This window comes from Sardina pilchardus, chromosome 2 (genome assembly GCF_963854185.1).
Source record: "Sardina pilchardus chromosome 2, fSarPil1.1, whole genome shotgun sequence".
NCBI classification, from domain to species: Eukaryota; Metazoa; Chordata; class Actinopteri; order Clupeiformes; family Clupeidae; genus Sardina; species Sardina pilchardus.
Genome location: NC_084995.1, coordinates 34,523,868 through 34,531,608, shown reverse-complemented (window position 1 = coordinate 34,531,608; position 7,741 = coordinate 34,523,868). Strand labels below are relative to the sequence as shown.

General features: G+C 41.9%; 1 protein-coding gene across 3 annotated transcripts in view; it reads left to right on the top strand.

The window, feature by feature from the left end:
- gng7 (guanine nucleotide binding protein (G protein), gamma 7) overlaps positions 1-7,741 on the top strand; it is a 24,773-nt gene continuing 17,032 nt past the window's right edge. The window contains exons 1-2 of one of the 3 annotated variants that reach the window (XM_062528201.1): positions 1-86; positions 2,556-2,601. The gene's annotated coding sequence lies outside the window, so the exon portion shown is untranslated. Of the gene's footprint in view, positions 87-354; positions 421-1,628; positions 1,654-2,555; positions 2,602-7,741 lie in introns of those variants that run through there. The other 2 variants (XM_062528193.1, XM_062528210.1) reach the window with 2 other exon arrangements.

Genomic DNA, 7,741 nt, shown 5'->3' with positions numbered 1-7,741 from the left:
GGTGTTTGGTAAGGGGGAGTGAACGATCGAGGGGAACAATCTGCGCGAATCTGGCCCTTTAAATTGCACATACACCGTATTCGGAGGTAAGTACCGAAAAACTGGAAATGTTGTCCATTCCTTTAATTGAAATGCAACAAGCATGCTTTTCTACTGCACGTTTACACGCTTGTCATTATAAGGCTTTGGCACAGACAGGGCGCGGGTGTTCAACTCCACCGGTGTCACGAATGCGATAGGGCTTGAATTTTCCAAGCTTTGTCCGGAGGGGTGGGGAGTGGGCAGAAGGGAAACGTTTGATATCAAGAGGTGTTAGCACTCGAGCATACTTTGATTTCATATGTAACGGGGATTTTCCTACGCGGAACTATGTGACAGTCCGTATCGTTAAGCATTAATGGTGGCATGTCTCGCTATAAGGTAGAATTCCTACCGTATTAGACCGAAATTTCAATATAGCCGAGCGCAGGCTTCATGCGCCTCCTGTCAACACCTCTGCGCGTAAAATGTATTCGTATGTTAAGACGCTTGTGCGATAGCTGAATGTGCATGTTTGCAAACATGGATGTAATATTTATTATACGTTGTCGATATCTCAACAAAACGATATTCATGATGTTCCGTTTGTTAGAATACCCGCATTGTCTTCCTATCACTCTCAATAAGGCCTAGTAGTAGCAACAGAAGGCATGAACGGAGTACAGTAGACCCATGTTATACTGTTGCATTGAGTTTCAGTTAGCACATATTGGATGATTTCTCGAAATAATCTCACGACATGCTCGGTAAACATTTCCTGTAGACTAAATTGGCTTTGATCAATATTCAGTGGCCACCCGTAGATAGCATACTTCATTTGTATTAATGTGTTATTCTGTTTTACCAGACTACTGCTGTTTAACTATGCTTTTGACCAAGACTTGTAGGCCTTCTCTCAGTTCTCCTGCGGTATTGATGACTTGCTCGGGAGTAGGCTATAGCCTAAGAAAATAGTTCAGATAGGCTAGGCCTATCGATTGAATTGTTTTATCCCACCCAATCATTCTCTTATTCTGGCTTCACGTGGTATTATTAAGAATCCTTAAATCTCAGAAGTCGTGGGAGTCATTCTTACATAGTCAAGTTGAGTTTTCTACAATATCAGCTGACATCTTCTACTCGTATCACCGTCCAATTTTAGCACACCTCATTGTGAAATTATTCACTTGCTGTTAAGTTGTGCTTTTAGTTCATTCTTTTGAGTGAGGCATAGGCCTTGATAGCCTTGTTTTTGTACATCTATTGTACTAATAAAAAAAATGCTATTATGTTGTTAGACCGGAAAATGTAGATCGGATATAAGGGTTAAAGGGTTACTCTTCAGGTCAGAGAGAAGCAAAATGTTAAAAACATCAATGTCTAAGTCAATCATCTCACCTTTAAGCCTATTTCCCATTATCCAAAAGCCTAGAGAAGCCCACATTTTCTCTCTGCGAGGTCCTCTGTGGGACAAGAATGTAATTACATGTATTGGCCCACTAGTCTAATTACAGACACAAGCCATTCACCTATTTAATAGAAATGTAATTAAAAGGGATTTTTTTTTACTAATTGTAGTTCCCCTACAGGTGACCTGCGCACAGTTTAACATCTGTGACCCTATTCCATCTGGATGTTAGTGAAGTGTTTTATTTTGGCCCCAAAGCCTCTTGGTCTTGACTTCTTGTGCAGTAGTGCATTCATTGTTTTCCTGCTCTACAGATGTGTAGATGGGTGCTTCATGTTATTTACAAGATTTTACTGTTTGAACATTGATTCTTTGATATTTTATGGAGAAGGAATCTTGTAAGCTAGAATAGGCCTACCGGTAGGCTAATTCTTTTCAGAAAGGGAAATTGCATTATAGAAAAAGTTTTGTTTTTACTGTACATGTATATGTCGCTCTTATTCAGCTTTTCAACATGTATATTATTTGATTAGCTCAGTTAGTGGCTGTTAGTGGCATATACAAAGATATATTTTGAAAGTATGGCTATAAGTCCTACAACAAATCACTACCAAAGCAGAGAAAATCTCAATTAAAAGGTATATTTTTGAAAACATTTGTTTACCTGCTAAAAGGGATTATTTCTGAGTTCGGACAGAAAGTGTCACCAGACCTCAAACCCTTTAAAGTGAAATGTACAAATCCTTCAAGGAAATCCAGTCGTTGTTCCATGCGTTTCTCCTAATTTGATCCAATAACTATGAAATGCATGTTTCATAAAAACAAATATTGATGTTTAGTTCACAATCTTCTGTACGGCCCAAATGTTCAACGTGTTGCCCTTATCTTAACTGTTACAGCACTGTTATTGTTTTAGTGATCACATAGTCCTCCTCCTATGGCACCAAAAACAGTACTATGTTTTTCCCCCTAACCTGAGAGTAACTGTATTCATATCAAGATGCCTCCTAGTGGAAGAAAATGTTACACAATGTCACAAATTATGTGACATAATTTTCATTTAGCATTGAATGTCTCTCTTCTTCCTCCCTCTCCCTCTCTCTCTCTCTCCCTCCCAATATGTGTGCAGCAGAAGAATCGAACCCCTGATCAGAACAAGTCACATCACCACACAGGTAGGCCCAGATCACATCCTCAAACACTCTCAGAACATCACCCAGAGTTCAGTTCAGTACCATACCATGGACACTATGGGGGAATTGTTTCCGTGCAGTGCATACTGTACATGTTTATCAGTTCCATAGGTGTCAGAGCAACTCCATCTCGTGTCTGTATTATTATTGGCCGGGTTTCCCCGATTTGTTAAGAAGCTCTTAAGTGCTAAGAACTTCTTCGGAGTGCTCTAAGAACGTTCTAAGAACACTCCTGAGAAGTTCTTAGTACTTAAGAGCTTCTTAACGAATCTGGGAAACCCAGCCAATATTATTATTATTATTATTATAGTGTGAAACCCAGACCTACCAATTATTTACTCAGCAACCAACATAATACTCAGTATAGATAATATCTGAATGTATTGATTACAAGTCAAGTGTATTAGAGGCTTGGGCTCTGTTGTAAGAATGACTACAGTTTTGTTCCAAGAACTGTGGCACTTGCAGCAGATTTTTGGGCAGTGCATCAACTTGAAAGTAGTCTCTCTGTCTACAGCTAGTGTCCCAGCCCCTATAAACACCATACTAATGTTGAGGGCATGACACTTTTGAAAGAAAAACCTGTTCTGTAAAGCTTATTTCAGCAAACCACTGCATGCCCGTGCATTTCAGCTGACCAGGGCATGTGAAATATATGGCACATGAATAATACCAAGCAATGTATTAGGGAAAGGTATATGTAGATGTGCCTGCTTAAGAATCGGAGAGTAATTAATGTCTGGTTTTTATATGCACAGTTTCCCAGGCTGTCTGTTACACACCCACAGCTTTGTGAATTTAATAAATGCTTAATCGGATCTTAAAGTCAGTGGAAAACAAGGCCTTCGCTCCCTCCTTTACAACAATGACTTTTCCATTCCTGGTGATTTTAAAGTGCATGGTATTCAAAATATGGAGTCATATATGTTGCATGTATACACATTAACTTAAAATATTGATTATTACTTTGCTATTAAGTGCATTTATTCAGACAGACATGTCAGCTTGCTTCACTGACTGCTGCTTGGTGAGCAAAGATTGTGTGACATGTAGAGTATATGCACTGTGTAATGACTGTGTGTGTGCTATGGGTATTTAACATACCGCTGACATTTGGCACGTACACTCCAGTAGCTATAGTGAGACAGAACCCCCCCTCATTTTAAGATTTGATATCATTACTTCTCGCATGGATCCAGGCATTGTAGCATGGACCCAGGCTCTTATCATCAGCATTGCTACACCGATAATAACAACCTCACAGCTTTAACGTAGCCCACAGAAAAATAGGACTGTGTGTTATGGAACAACTTGTCTAACTCAGATGCATGTTGATATAATCATGAATGATATTCAGCAAACATACACAGTTGCAGCGTTGCTGTGTTTGTTGTGATGAGGTACTCACTCTGTATAGAACCTCTCGCTTCAGCAGTCGGACATGCTCTCTACAAGGTGAATTTCAGTGCAAAACAGAGACCGCTGACACATGGATAAATGAATCGGGCTTCCGGTCACACTCAAAGTGTACACATCAGATTTATTTTCTGTTTGCCAAGGTAAACTTAATACCAAAGGAAACATTAATCACGGGGTCGTTTATTTCACTGACATGAGTTTAACCATGACTGGGTTCTGGATTCCACACATCCTTGAAATAGCAGATGTGGCAAACCTAGTCAGTATCCTGCACCCGCTATCCTTGCTGCATTATATTGTGAGTGTAAGTGCTGTGGCATACCTGTGTAACTGTGAATGCTACACCACTGTCTATTTTCTTCAGACTTATCTGACTATGTTGGAGGTCTGCAGATCCCTGGGTGTTGGTGTACTGTTGAATATGTTTTAAGATCTTTGCCCCATTTTTGACATGTTTTCTAGGTATTGTTTGTATCTGGTTAAAGTGAACACCAGAATTTGTTAAAGTTGGCATGGTATCTGAAATAAAAGCTACAACTGTTGCAAAATAATAATAATCAAAAACGCACAATTCTAAATGGTTTCCCCACAGCACTGACCGTGCCAAGTGGATATTCCCAAGATTGTCTTTTAACTAATGAGTTGGCAACAAATTTGGTACTTTCTGATAAGCACTATTTTACGACACTAGAAAAGAGTCATGCTCATCTTATTTAATGTAGTCCACATCAATTAACCTGACATTTCTTACATGGACTGGTCTAACAGGATAGAGTTCCATCATGAAAAATGCTGTGGTCATGTCCACACCTTAACTAGATTTATAGGTTATTTTCAAGTGGCTGTAGATTTTTTTCATTACATCAACTGTGCACCATTCAAAAGTTTCCCCCAGAAGTCTTCCCAAGTAGGCAGATCTAGCTGTGTAGTAATGAAGGCAAGCCACAAGGTGGCAGCCTAGAGCCGTGGGTGCAGGGCGGCAACCTTTGGGTTTGTTTTCTTAAACCGTCGAGGAGCACGACTGAGGTCAGACATGCCACCGCATTCCACCCCTCTTACGTCAGCTCTTTGACTCACAGGCTGTCGGGGAAAAGTTTTCGGGGTCTCATCTGGAAAAACAACCCTCCGGAAACCACCGTTGTGTGGCGCGACTGCCGGCCCACTGTCAGTCTGCGTTTAGACTGTGTTATTTTTTTTTCCCTGAGTCCCACACGCTCAAATTTCCCACCCCCCACCCTGCCACACAGGAAAAGCTGGAGTTATATTCATTCAGGGGGGAAGTCTGTGTGGCTTAGGGACAGTCAGCCATGTTGACATGTCTACTGGAAGCATGGCATACCCCCATATTATCTCTCTCACCTGGACTATACCACTGTCTTGTAGGAGAAGCAATATGTAACCATGGCCTGCCCACTATTAACTAACGGGGTTATCAAATGTAGGTGAACATGATCACGAGGTGATGCTCATTGCATCATAGACTAACAGGTCCTACTCTACCTGTAATTTCCCGACTATTAGCCGCAGCTTATACATTGATTTTGCAAAATTTCTTCAGCTATGAGGTTAATACAGGGGGGCAGTTAATATGGTGTCAATATGGTTTTGTTTCTTTTAACTTGCATAAAACACTGTCCTGCGGCTTATGCACAATGTGGAAAATTACTGTATAAGACAGCATGGCTGAATTAATTCAAGATAACGATATGGCTGGATGGTGCCTACTGCTGTTGTGCAATGGTTTTGCAATAGAAGGTGAGGGGTAGGGCACTTTGATTGGTCGAGGTGTTGCTAAAGGTTACAGTGGATTTGTATAAGCTTTGTTTGCCTGGCCTCTCAGGATGTCAGGAAGTCCCAGTCGAGCAGACGAGGAGCGTGTGGGTAAAAAGTGTGGGATCATGATGACTGTGCTGTTCTGTCGCTCTCTGCGCGCAGAACACGAGTCAGCACCTTGCTTTGTTTGATAAGAGTCCTTTCGTGCTTAACATAGCAACTTGCATCAGATTAGTCACCTTCTCCTCTGATGATACACACACATTGGTATGATTTCAGATTTCAGGTTTTTTCTGTCGATGAGTAACTGCAACAGAAGTGCTAAATTGAAATGTGATCTTGTTGCAGGACATGATTTACTCTGGTTGCAGGGCATGTATTGGCTGGAGGTCATTCAGATAGTATTTCGACCACTTGTAAACAAATCACCTCCACTGTGGTGCGCTCCCAGATCCTGCCTCAGATCTTGAGTTCTTGTGTTCTTGCGTTCCTATTGCATTCTTTCCCCTCTCGTCGTTTCTGTCGTTGAGAGAAGGAATGTGGTGCGCGGGAATATGCGCGCCGGTGGCCGTTACTCTCCCACGTGCCTCCCTCGTGCACACACGTTTTTTCTCTTTTTTTTCATGCCACCTCTCCACCACCACCCTCTCCTCTCTCCCCACTGGCGAGCACCAAAGAAACAGCTAATATGCTGTAGTGATGCTGCATGTAGGAAAAAATAACGTCTCTGCCTCCTCGTTGTTCACCTCCTCTTCCTCCTCCTCCTCCTCCTTCTGACTATTTTGAGTAACAGTGGGAATCTCAGGCATGTTTGTGGGTGTGAATTTCAAATACTTGCACCATGAGCAGTTATGCAGCGAGTGTACTGATAATCGGTTTGGGTTATATAGTGGGTTCTGGTGCACTTTTTAGATACACTTATTTCATTTAACAGTTCTGCATAGAATAGAATATCTTTATTGTCATTGTCACAGGTGAAATTGAAAGTGTTTATTGTATTATTATTGTAATAAATAATGCTATAGATGGTGGCCAAATGCACACAGACATCACACACTCAGTTCAAGCATCATACAAACAGTTCCAAAAGCACACACACCTCATGCACACAGTTCAAACACCATGCATACACACAGTGCAAGAGATACAAACAAAATCTTTTACTTCCTATGAGGGCAGACTTGCTCTGTGGTTTGGAGAACAGTTTGTAAGGGGTCAGTATGTCAGTCTCTGCAGGTCTAACTGAGAACAAGTGGCGTATGTGCGGTTACAATGTTCTAAACAAGATGTTTTAGATTAGGAAATGTTTTTGTCTAGCAAACACATGTTGCTACATGAAATCAGACTGATACTTAATCTTTTTATCTTTTTAAACAAGTTGTCTCCCCTGCTACTTTATTTTTTCAGATTTGCACGTCTCGTCTTTCAACTGCTGTTTTGAGATGTAAGATGCTTTTGTCCTCCCATTCGAGCTCCCTGTACACCCTGTTTTATCCGACCCTGTGCTGCGTGCTTGTGTCTCTGTCCTTGACTCAGCATTCCTGTGCGCTATGACGTCCCCGACTGCACTATCAAAGGTGACCTGAATGGCGGGTGGCTGTGGGTGTCAGGACAGTTTGTGTCCCATGTACCGTCCTGCTGGCACGCTACACAGGCAGATTCACCCATATCATGGGGTTTGAGTACATAGAGTACATAGACTAAACTTTTCAACCTAGTCTATAAGTGAGTGTTGATACTGTGTTATAACTTGGTCACCATTGGTCAGCCTTGGCTGAACTCTTCAACTGCGACCTCAGGCTGTCAGGCTGCGTGAGAATCCCCCCCCCAGGGCTCCAGTCGTCCCGCCTGATGCAGGGAACTCCTGAGCCGAGGCGACACCTCACTCACGGGGTGGGTGCTGGAATTTCACACCTGTGCCCGTGTGTGC